The sequence below is a fragment of the Sinohyriopsis cumingii genome, chromosome 18 (genome assembly GCF_028554795.1).
Source record: "Sinohyriopsis cumingii isolate HCF-2022 chromosome 18, ASM2855479v2, whole genome shotgun sequence".
Lineage (NCBI taxonomy): Eukaryota > Metazoa > Mollusca > Bivalvia > Unionida > Unionidae > Sinohyriopsis > Sinohyriopsis cumingii.
Genome location: NC_142978.1, coordinates 77,396,719 through 77,410,290, shown reverse-complemented (window position 1 = coordinate 77,410,290; position 13,572 = coordinate 77,396,719). Strand labels below are relative to the sequence as shown.

Below are 13,572 nucleotides of genomic sequence, written 5' to 3'. Positions count from 1 at the left end.
TCTTTATACTGGTAGAAAGGATACTAATTAATATTTCTATATTTCTTGTCGTGGAAAAGGCAGGGGGAGTTAATTTGACAGTAAAAGGGATGTAATCCACATTCGTTAGATGTTCGAGTTATCGAGATGGATTATAACTACCTATTTATACATCAGGAAAAGATTACTAATTTGGAAAAAAATAACAGGTGTTTTATTCATATAGGAAATCAAAATTTACTTGAAGAAAAAAAATTCCATTTTAGATTAATGCAACGTGTGGATGTTTCAGATGTTTGGGATATCATCTGTCTTCTCCGAGGAGAGCAATGTAGACCTTAAACCTGGCATATGTACTAGCAAACTAGGGTATGTTATACCAAGCTTAGACCATTAACTGTCTTTATTGCGTTTGGTACAATTCCAATAGGTGGTCCACACATGGTTAAGTAAAGATTCAGACATGTTTAGGCTGCCGTTAATGAAATTGAGTCGCAATTATTACTTCCGGATCAGTACCCACAAAAGTAGTCCCAGTCTATATTTAGAGCATTGTTTCCTCTCTCGTTTCGGTAGTGGTACGCAGCTTAGATTTCGGCTTTTGAGGTATAGATTTCAGGAAAATTAAATTGAAAACTCTTTGTAAAATGAGCATCAATGAGTTTCTCTTCCTACTGCTAAAACTGCTTCTCTGTTAGATCCAACTCGCGAAAAAGGCGCATAACATATTCCCATGTTGTTGTTGTGGGAATAACGCCATTTTTCAGCACGTGATAGGCTATACATGGCGGCCAGTATAAATAGTGGCATAAGAAACTGGAGAAAACCTCGGGAAGAGCCACCGACTCACGAGAGGCTAATGGCAACCTTTCTCATATACACACATAGACCGACCCCGAGACCCGAACCACGTGGATCGAGATGAGATGGCAGTGATTGGTAAAGTCGAGCGCTTTAGAACACTCGGCCATCCGGGTTCCCGTTTAATTCCATGTAGTTTAAAATTAGCATTTAAAACCTTAATACTTACGTGTAAATTCTTCATTTCTTTTAAGATATGTCACCTGCTGTGATACATCGCCAGCATTGAAAATTATTTTCTGTCGGAAACGTGTCATGCCGTTTTCATAGATTTGTATGTTTTGAGTTTAAATGAATGCAGCCGGTGTTACTATCCATCAAAAATAATAGTAATACAAAGTTTATGTAAGTAACAACTCAGATTTCGTTAGAGATTTTCAATCACAAATACATAAAAGTAGCTAGAAATACGAGGCCTCCAAAGTTGCATATTAAAACTTGCTGGTACTCTGTGACATGTGAATGGTTTTAAGATTGTTCTTTTTGAATTATTTTTAGGCAGCCATAGTCAAAAAAATTTCCTTAATGTTATTTCGTCTGTTTTGCTTTAATTTGGTTTCGTTAGATGCCTCAAGGAGCAAATCTGAGCAGCTTTGATCATTAATGAAATTGTAAAGCCGATGTAATAAGCCTTTCCCAAAGAATTTATTAATTTCTTAGAATTAGTTCGAAGATGAAATATACCATGGCACATGCTCATAGGTAGAGAAAAAAAGAATGAACAGATCACAACAAACAAACAAAAAACCCCAACCATGTTGCCACTTGCACATGGACGTAAGCTTATGGTGCTTTAGGTTCGTTGATATTAGACACACACACACACACACACACACACTGTTTACTCATATTCAGCGTGATGTTGTGAGTTTGACGCTATTTTCCAACAATAACAAGAAAAAAACAACTTGCATCTTTCAAATGCAATTAATATTACAGTACCTTCGGTTCTTTGATTTTCAGTCAAAACACACACACACACACACACACACACACACACACACACACTCGTGCATGTATATACACAGGGCGTTTTTACTGCAGACGAGTTTCAAATATACACTTAACAGATCTTAATTTCCAAAACTTTGATACATCTAGTCCACAATCGTTAGATCACGCCTCTTTTTATTAGCGGATTGATTATTCAGATTGGTTTTACTGGGTTTAATGCCATTTTGCAGCACATGATTGGTATATATATGAACGCTAAATTGATACACTTTGGATGACCATATGCAAATATAATACTTGTACATACATTTGCATACATATTCCACGCAAACTAGACCAGCAAGTAGATCATCGCTTCTTTTGTTTTTTTCTGACACTACCGGTAATGTCAGGGGAGAAAAAAGAAGAAAAGGCGGAGATCTACTTGTTGGTCTAAAAAGCAAACGTGCATCTACATACATGTATTTGAATAAGATCACATCAAATGCTAAATTCATAAACATAAGATAATGTTACTTACTTCCAAACACACATGCATACCATATACATGTGAGATAAAGAGGACAAAATAGAAGGTATGATGCGAGAAAGTGACGTGATAACTAACATACTTCTGGTCCAGTAATATTCAGGGAACATAATATTCCTGATAAACTCCATTTGTCAATAAATCGAACAAGGTCAGATCCATAAGGACATAGAACACAATTAATTTTACTCTATGTTCTCTACATTTGTTTCTCAATACTTCTTAAATCCCTAAAAAATGCATAAATATAACTCTTCTGTCACCACCAAAATGAGAGGAAAAAATATTCTAAAAATAGACTTGAACTACATCTATTGGTACTGAACTGGATGTACTAATTGTGACCTGATTCCTGACAGGCCCAATTTGTTATGGCCAATTTTAGTCAAACTTTTATATTTGCATGCCACACCTATTTCAATTTTATACATGAAGTCTTTTTGAATTTTATTACAAACAAGACACGTGACACCTTTCAGAAAGTGTGTAGTGCTGGTGTTCCACAGGGTGCAAGTTTTGGTCCAAGTGCTCTTGAGAAACCAAAACTTAATTTGCTATATCTTCCTTAATTATAAGAATTTTTCAATGCAATGAAAACCTGAATGTACAAGGCCTCTCTGAGAATATGTTTACAATTTGAAATTATTGATAAAGGAAATTTAAATAAACATTTAAATTTTAAAAACTACATTTTATTGAAAATATAAATTTTCCTACAAGTTTTAAAATTCAGTTTGACAAATTTTAGACAGCAAAGTTGACTAATACATGGTATTTAAAACAAATGGTAGCTTAAGTCTGTACAAGTGATATCATTTTTCCCAGGGTTAGTGAAGCAACACAGCTCATAGTGATTTTGGCAGCAAACCGCAATATGCCTGTCCAGATGCATATAGGTGTAGACACTAAAGAAACAGTGACAGGTGCTATGTTCCACATATTGTGTCAGGTACGTAGGCAGTTGTTTGTATAAGTAATAGCGCACTCAGATTTAAAGTTCGGATGGGACCACTACCATGTTGTATAGCAAAAATGCATTCCATTTCAATGTCAATAACTACAAAAGGTGACAATGGGATAGGAAAATACAGTTTCTAGGGAGGCTCTACCTTACTGAAAAATGGTGTTATTCTCTCTCATGAAGACCTAAGCCATGTCTTTGTGGTGCTATATATCAGTGTGGTGATATGAACTAATCATGGTCACTTATGACAGTACACTTCACATGTCCTTATGAAACCTTGCTATCACCACCGGACTACTGGAGAGCTTCCAAACTGATCCAACTCTAACATTTTGTTCCAGATACAATGTTAGACCTGAAAAGATATAACATGTCTCACTTGATTCTAGAAAACAGTAAGATGTAGGTAAATGAATTTAAAATGTGTTCGATATGGTGATTTCAAAATAACATTAAGGTTGCAAGCATGGGAAAAATATTAAACATGACAGACTGACACTCAAAAAGGTGAAGCGATGACCATGTATTAAAGTGATAAATTCATCCTAAAAATATATGGGGTTTCTAGAAGCATATTTAGCCATTTACAGGTTAAATAGCAAATCAGGTAGACTATGTATCATACAGTTTAAGGCAATGTTGGGGCGGTGAGGTTTGATCATTGGTGCAAACATTAGTACATACCAGTATACAGGAAGGTCAATCGACAATGTAATAAATTAAAATATATGACTATAAGCGATCTTATTCATGAGGGAAATAACAATTTTGGATATTGCAGATGAATACAGCAAAATGTGGCCACACAGATCAACTATAGATACCAATAAATCCTATATCGTCAACTAAATGTGAAATTCTGATCCCCAAAACGTGAAAACCAGGATGGACATTTACATATGTGGGACATATACAATGTACTTGTTAAGATCAAATGTGCAAACAAAATTCAAATGATCTGTTTCAACATTTATCATTAAGAGTGTTGGTTACCAATTATTAAACTCAATGATTCAATGGAATCAGATATCAGCTGATGCTACAATACTGCACACTGTCATAGTACTAAATTGAAATATGTTATCATACATAGGCCTACTCATGATGAAAATAACATTTTGGGATATTTTCAGCGCACACAGCCAGAAATGGGCCTTACAGATTCACTATATGTACAATGTCAGCCTATATGATGTACTGAATGTGAACGTTTGATCCCAAACATTCTAAAATATATGAATATTTGTTCATGTGGGATATGTAGCTATCGCAAAATCAGTTGTACAAAGTTAAATTCAAATAATCTGTTTGAATATTTCTTATGCAATCTTTAGAGTGTCAGTTAACAAATATTATTAGTAATTAATAATGCATAAAGCAAGATGGATCATCAGCATTCCCATAACATCATATAGGCCACAATGCTGCACTACACCAATCAATATCGTAACCAAACTGAACAATACAATGGAATGCATTTTGTGTTCAGCTTATATTATTTTGCTGTTTTCTTACATCCAAGGGTAATATACATGGGGAAAGTATATTTTATCCCTTTGAACTGTATTTCATTCTGGGACAGTTTAAAATGATTTAGTAGAGAACTTGACTAGGTTCTAGTATAAAGTTTTCATCTCTGTCCTCTCACTAAATACCCTATAACTATGTTTGTAAAAAATTACTGAAGGCCATACAAGCAGATATGTGTTACTCAGGAAGTGACCCCATGATAAACACATAAATTAACTGCTTGGACCCCTAATAATTACTTTGAATGACCAATACAAATTGGAATTTTGTCTTCGTGTATTTTAAATGATGGTCTCATTTTGACTTACAAAGATATTTTCTCTGACAAAATTTGACAAATATCCAACATTGGAACTTATATATGGTGTAGGAATATTTACATGCTGATATCATTTAATATCATTTCAACAAATATTATATATTTTGGAGTAAATGTTTTAATTTTTTATACTTCTTTTTAAATTTCATTTAAATTTTTCAAAATAAAACTTAACTTTTTATTTCTAATTTCATTCTACTGTTTTTCAAAGTCAATATACATAACATATTGAAATTTCATGTGTCGTTCATTAATAATAAAGATTTAATACCAGTTTAATCTTTGCTCAAATACTGCACTGACAGGACATAGCACAATTAATTTTGTTATATGTTCTCTACATTTGGTTCTCGAGACTGACATTTCCACTGTGTGACAATCAGTACAAATCATATGTTAGTCTAAAAATACCTTCACGGTGAAGTTCTTGCCAAAGGTTTTTTTGAGAGGCTGGACTGTCAACAGAGCAGTATGTAAACAGAACACATATTTCACTTCCGGATCATCACCATGGCCTTATTACTGACTATGCACTATCGCCGAAATACACATGGAAAACCACACCTGAGCTCATATTCTCAAGAATAAACAATGACCTTTAAATCCCTATCAAAATCGCATAAATATAACTCTTCTATCACCATGACAATGAGAGAGGAATAAATGTTCTAACAATAGACTAGAACTACCTTTGTGAGTACCGAACTGGAAGTACTGAGACCTGATTATATAATCATCGGTTACTATCTTCCATTTGGATCTGGTTAGAAGAAAAGAGAACAAAATGCTAAATTTGAACTAGAGGTTTACTTTAATTGAATTGGTACCTCACCAAAGTGAGGCTTCAAAGAATGGTCTATAGACTCATTAAATGTTCCTCTCCACGGTAATCTTTAGTAAAAGGCGAAAGATTAATACGATGTGAAGAGAAACCAGAGTAATCATTATACTTTCACGCTTTATTTTGAAGAGAAATAGTTTGAACTTTCCAAATGCTTTTGTAAAGACGATAGTGGAATGGTTATGTCTACAAAGATCCAAAAGGGTCATAGTTTTCAATATACAGTGTCATTTTGCTATTGGCTATTTTGAATTTCAGTGAAACCCATTTATTTTCTTTATACTGGTAGAAAGGATACTAATTAATATTTCTATATTTCTTGTCGTGGAAAAGGCAGGGGGAGTTAATTTGACAGTAAAAGGGATGTAATCCACATTCGTTAGATGTTCGAGTTATCGAGATGGATTATAACTACCTATTTATACATCAGGAAAAGATTACTAATTTGGAAAAAAATAACAGGTGTTTTATTCATATAGGAAATCAAAATTTACTTGAAGAAAAAAAATTCCATTTTAGATTAATGCAACGTGTGGATGTTTCAGATGTTTGGGATATCATCTGTCTTCTCCGAGGAGAGCAATGTAGACCTTAAACCTGGCATATGTACTAGCAAACTAGGGTATGTTATACCAAGCTTAGACCATTAACTGTCTTTATTGCGTTTGGTACAATTCCAATAGGTGGTCCACACATGGTTAAGTAAAGATTCAGACATGTTTAGGCTGCCGTTAATGAAATTGAGTCGCAATTATTACTTCCGGATCAGTACCCACAAAAGTAGTCCCAGTCTATATTTAGAGCATTGTTTCCTCTCTCGTTTCGGTAGTGGTACGCAGCTTAGATTTCGGCTTTTGAGGTATAGATTTCAGGAAAATTAAATTGAAAACTCTTTGTAAAATGAGCATCAATGAGTTTCTCTTCCTACTGCTAAAACTGCTTCTCTGTTAGATCCAACTCGCGAAAAAGGCGCATAACATATTCCCATGTTGTTGTTGTGGGAATAACGCCATTTTTCAGCACGTGATAGGCTATACATGGCGGCCAGTATAAATAGTGGCATAAGAAACTGGAGAAAACCTCGGGAAGAGCCACCGACTCACGAGAGGCTAATGGCAACCTTTCTCATATACACACATAGACCGACCCCGAGACCCGAACCACGTGGATCGAGATGAGATGGCAGTGATTGGTAAAGTCGAGCGCTTTAGAACACTCGGCCATCCGGGTTCCCGTTTAATTCCATGTAGTTTAAAATTAGCATTTAAAACCTTAATACTTACGTGTAAATTCTTCATTTCTTTTAAGATATGTCACCTGCTGTGATACATCGCCAGCATTGAAAATTATTTTCTGTCGGAAACGTGTCATGCCGTTTTCATAGATTTGTATGTTTTGAGTTTAAATGAATGCAGCCGGTGTTACTATCCATCAAAAATAATAGTAATACAAAGTTTATGTAAGTAACAACTCAGATTTCGTTAGAGATTTTCAATCACAAATACATAAAAGTAGCTAGAAATACGAGGCCTCCAAAGTTGCATATTAAAACTTGCTGGTACTCTGTGACATGTGAATGGTTTTAAGATTGTTCTTTTTGAATTATTTTTAGGCAGCCATAGTCAAAAAAATTTCCTTAATGTTATTTCGTCTGTTTTGCTTTAATTTGGTTTCGTTAGATGCCTCAAGGAGCAAATCTGAGCAGCTTTGATCATTAATGAAATTGTAAAGCCGATGTAATAAGCCTTTCCCAAAGAATTTATTAATTTCTTAGAATTAGTTCGAAGATGAAATATACCATGGCACATGCTCATAGGTAGAGAAAAAAAGAATGAACAGATCACAACAAACAAACAAAAAACCCCAACCATGTTGCCACTTGCACATGGACGTAAGCTTATGGTGCTTTAGGTTCGTTGATATTAGACACACACACACACACACACACACACTGTTTACTCATATTCAGCGTGATGTTGTGAGTTTGACGCTATTTTCCAACAATAACAAGAAAAAAACAACTTGCATCTTTCAAATGCAATTAATATTACAGTACCTTCGGTTCTTTGATTTTCAGTCAAAACACACACACACACACACACACACACACACACACTCGTGCATGTATATACACAGGGCGTTTTTACTGCAGACGAGTTTCAAATATACACTTAACAGATCTTAATTTCCAAAACTTTGATACATCTAGTCCACAATCGTTAGATCACGCCTCTTTTTATTAGCGGATTGATTATTCAGATTGGTTTTACTGGGTTTAATGCCATTTTGCAGCACATGATTGGTATATATATGAACGCTAAATTGATACACTTTGGATGACCATATGCAAATATAATACTTGTACATACATTTGCATACATATTCCACGCAAACTAGACCAGCAAGTAGATCATCGCTTCTTTTGTTTTTTTCTGACACTACCGGTAATGTCAGGGGAGAAAAAAGAAGAAAAGGCGGAGATCTACTTGTTGGTCTAAAAAGCAAACGTGCATCTACATACATGTATTTGAATAAGATCACATCAAATGCTAAATTCATAAACATAAGATAATGTTACTTACTTCCAAACACACATGCATACCATATACATGTGAGATAAAGAGGACAAAATAGAAGGTATGATGCGAGAAAGTGACGTGATAACTAACATACTTCTGGTCCAGTAATATTCAGGGAACATAATATTCCTGATAAACTCCATTTGTCAATAAATCGAACAAGGTCAGATCCATAAGGACATAGAACACAATTAATTTTACTCTATGTTCTCTACATTTGTTTCTCAATACTTCTTAAATCCCTAAAAAATGCATAAATATAACTCTTCTGTCACCACCAAAATGAGAGGAAAAAATATTCTAAAAATAGACTTGAACTACATCTATTGGTACTGAACTGGATGTACTAATTGTGACCTGATTCCTGACAGGCCCAATTTGTTATGGCCAATTTTAGTCAAACTTTTATATTTGCATGCCACACCTATTTCAATTTTATACATGAAGTCTTTTTGAATTTTATTACAAACAAGACACGTGACACCTTTCAGAAAGTGTGTAGTGCTGGTGTTCCACAGGGTGCAAGTTTTGGTCCAAGTGCTCTTGAGAAACCAAAACTTAATTTGCTATATCTTCCTTAATTATAAGAATTTTTCAATGCAATGAAAACCTGAATGTACAAGGCCTCTCTGAGAATATGTTTACAATTTGAAATTATTGATAAAGGAAATTTAAATAAACATTTAAATTTTAAAAACTACATTTTATTGAAAATATAAATTTTCCTACAAGTTTTAAAATTCAGTTTGACAAATTTTAGACAGCAAAGTTGACTAATACATGGTATTTAAAACAAATGGTAGCTTAAGTCTGTACAAGTGATATCATTTTTCCCAGGGTTAGTGAAGCAACACAGCTCATAGTGATTTTGGCAGCAAACCGCAATATGCCTGTCCAGATGCATATAGGTGTAGACACTAAAGAAACAGTGACAGGTGCTATGTTCCACATATTGTGTCAGGTACGTAGGCAGTTGTTTGTATAAGTAATAGCGCACTCAGATTTAAAGTTCGGATGGGACCACTACCATGTTGTATAGCAAAAATGCATTCCATTTCAATGTCAATAACTACAAAAGGTGACAATGGGATAGGAAAATACAGTTTCTAGGGAGGCTCTACCTTACTGAAAAATGGTGTTATTCTCTCTCATGAAGACCTAAGCCATGTCTTTGTGGTGCTATATATCAGTGTGGTGATATGAACTAATCATGGTCACTTATGACAGTACACTTCACATGTCCTTATGAAACCTTGCTATCACCACCGGACTACTGGAGAGCTTCCAAACTGATCCAACTCTAACATTTTGTTCCAGATACAATGTTAGACCTGAAAAGATATAACATGTCTCACTTGATTCTAGAAAACAGTAAGATGTAGGTAAATGAATTTAAAATGTGTTCGATATGGTGATTTCAAAATAACATTAAGGTTGCAAGCATGGGAAAAATATTAAACATGACAGACTGACACTCAAAAAGGTGAAGCGATGACCATGTATTAAAGTGATAAATTCATCCTAAAAATATATGGGGTTTCTAGAAGCATATTTAGCCATTTACAGGTTAAATAGCAAATCAGGTAGACTATGTATCATACAGTTTAAGGCAATGTTGGGGCGGTGAGGTTTGATCATTGGTGCAAACATTAGTACATACCAGTATACAGGAAGGTCAATCGACAATGTAATAAATTAAAATATATGACTATAAGCGATCTTATTCATGAGGGAAATAACAATTTTGGATATTGCAGATGAATACAGCAAAATGTGGCCACACAGATCAACTATAGATACCAATAAATCCTATATCGTCAACTAAATGTGAAATTCTGATCCCCAAAACGTGAAAACCAGGATGGACATTTACATATGTGGGACATATACAATGTACTTGTTAAGATCAAATGTGCAAACAAAATTCAAATGATCTGTTTCAACATTTATCATTAAGAGTGTTGGTTACCAATTATTAAACTCAATGATTCAATGGAATCAGATATCAGCTGATGCTACAATACTGCACACTGTCATAGTACTAAATTGAAATATGTTATCATACATAGGCCTACTCATGATGAAAATAACATTTTGGGATATTTTCAGCGCACACAGCCAGAAATGGGCCTTACAGATTCACTATATGTACAATGTCAGCCTATATGATGTACTGAATGTGAACGTTTGATCCCAAACATTCTAAAATATATGAATATTTGTTCATGTGGGATATGTAGCTATCGCAAAATCAGTTGTACAAAGTTAAATTCAAATAATCTGTTTGAATATTTCTTATGCAATCTTTAGAGTGTCAGTTAACAAATATTATTAGTAATTAATAATGCATAAAGCAAGATGGATCATCAGCATTCCCATAACATCATATAGGCCACAATGCTGCACTACACCAATCAATATCGTAACCAAACTGAACAATACAATGGAATGCATTTTGTGTTCAGCTTATATTATTTTGCTGTTTTCTTACATCCAAGGGTAATATACATGGGGAAAGTATATTTTATCCCTTTGAACTGTATTTCATTCTGGGACAGTTTAAAATGATTTAGTAGAGAACTTGACTAGGTTCTAGTATAAAGTTTTCATCTCTGTCCTCTCACTAAATACCCTATAACTATGTTTGTAAAAAATTACTGAAGGCCATACAAGCAGATATGTGTTACTCAGGAAGTGACCCCATGATAAACACATAAATTAACTGCTTGGACCCCTAATAATTACTTTGAATGACCAATACAAATTGAAATTTTGTCTTCGTGTATTTTAAATGATGGTCTCATTTTGACTTACAAAGATATTTTCTCTGACAAAATTTGACAAATATCCAACATTGGAACTTATATATGGTGTAGGAATATTTACATGCTGATATCATTTAATATCATTTCAACAAATATTATATATTTTGGAGTAAATGTTTTAATTTTTTATACTTCTTTTTAAATTTCATTTAAATTTTTCAAAATAAAACTTAACTTTTTATTTCTAATTTCATTCTACTGTTTTTCAAAGTCAATATACATAACATATTGAAATTTCATGTGTCGTTCATTAATAATAAAGATTTAATACCAGTTTAATCTTTACTCAAATACTGCACTGACAGGACATAGCACAATTAATTTTGTTATATGTTCTCTACATTTGGTTCTCGAGACTGACATTTCCACTGTGTGACAATCAGTACAAATCATATGTTAATCTAAAAATACCTTCACGGTGAAGTTCTTGCCAAAGGTTTTTTTGAGAGGCTGGACTGTCAACAGAGCAGTATGTAAACAGAACACATATTTCACTTCCGGATCATCACCATGGCCTTATTACTGACTATGCACTATCGCCGAAATACACATGGAAAACCACACCTGAGCTCATATTCTCAAGAATAAACAATGACCTTTAAATCCCTATCAAAATCGCATAAATATAACTCTTCTATCACCATGACAATGAGAGAGGAATAAATGTTCTAACAATAGACTAGAACTACCTTTGTGAGTACCGAACTGGAAGTACTGAGACCTGATTATATAATCATCGGTTACTATCTTCCATTTGGATCTGGTTAGAAGAAAAGAGAACAAAATGCTAAATTTGAACTAGAGGTTTACTTTAATTGAATTGGTACCTCACCAAAGTGAGGCTTCAAAGAATGGTCTATAGACTCATTAAATGTTCCTCTCCACGGTAATCTTTAGTAACTTATGTTGGCACCCCATGACTCCGTTCCAGCAGATGCTGGTAAAGAGTTGGAGGTGTCACCCTGTTTTTCGTTTCTAAAAGTCATGGTTTGTGATTTTTGTATCCCCCGTCCTCCCATATGTAGATTCCATGTGATATTGCTTTTTTTGTATTCATTTCGTTTTATATAAAAGTTTTAATTTTATTATTTTTTTTTATTTTATTTGTATATTTTTTTTTTCTTTTTTTTTTGTTTTTGTTTTTTATTTATTTATTTATCTCTTTTTTTCGTCAGGGTTGATCTTTGTTTCGTTTCGCCATATATCTCGAGTTGTCCCTGCATGCGGGTTCTTGGTTGTACTGCGTTCCCACTCGGTAGGCAGGTCGGTTTCCATTCTCAGGTCAATACTTGCAAACACTAGTGCTCGTGATTGTTTTCTTGCCTTGAACCCGACATGCATGAAACTTAGGATCGTACTCGTTTTCCCTTTACGAAAGTTCAGGGTAAAAGTTTCCGTTCCCATCCCCATTTCGTTATCGTTATTATTTTTGAGTGACTTGCCATAGTCATTAAAGTCCGGTGTGGTGCTGTTTGTGTGTGTTGTGTTGTAACTGCATTTGATTTTGTGTATAGACTGGCAATATCTAGATCATATCTTAAGAGTTTTGGGTTAACTATCTAGTTTTCAGTAGTGGCACGGTAGTCTTGGTTTTAGTCCCTGTGGTGTAGGTCTATCTGTACTTGGAGAATTGTTTGATTGATATCCCGGCTGGGGTGTAATTAATCATTGGTAGTCATTGTTCCAAGATTCGTGTGAACATCAGCTAGAAAGGATTTTACTGGGATAGTTTGGATTCAGGTTCATTATATGATGTATTGTTTAGGAGGTTAAACATATTTAGTTATAATTTCTTCCTTTTTTGTTTGATTTTCTTATATATAAAAATGAAAATAGATGTATTTTTTTAAAAAAAATTTGACTTTTTATTTTTGTTTTATTTTTATTTTGTGTGGATTTGTGTGTTTGTGTATGCATGTACGCAGTTTACTTTGTTGTTGTGCATACTTATCTGCTTATTGTTGGGTTCCTATAGATAGAAATGATGTGTGTGGGCTGGTTAGGTTATTGTATTGTTGTTTTCGGTGGGATTTTGTACAGACAGGACCTTCATGGACTCTATTTAGACAGTCTCTTTCCTCGACTTTATCCAGCAGGCCATATCTGTTTAGCGAGCGTTGCATATTCTGGTGGGTCTTTGTTTATTTTGTGTTTGGGGGGAGGGGGTATCAGTTACAGATGTGTTGACTAA

The 13,572-nt window shown here is 34.2% G+C and overlaps 1 non-coding gene across 1 annotated transcript; it reads right to left on the bottom strand.

Moving 5' to 3' along the window:
- Positions 1-5,961: 5,961 nt before the first annotated feature.
- On the bottom strand, positions 5,962-6,077 carry LOC149777047 (U5 spliceosomal RNA). Its single transcript, XR_016416321.1, has one exon. It is a non-coding gene; the product is annotated as a U5 spliceosomal RNA (small nuclear RNA).
- Between the last annotated feature and the right edge of the window lie 7,495 nt (positions 6,078-13,572).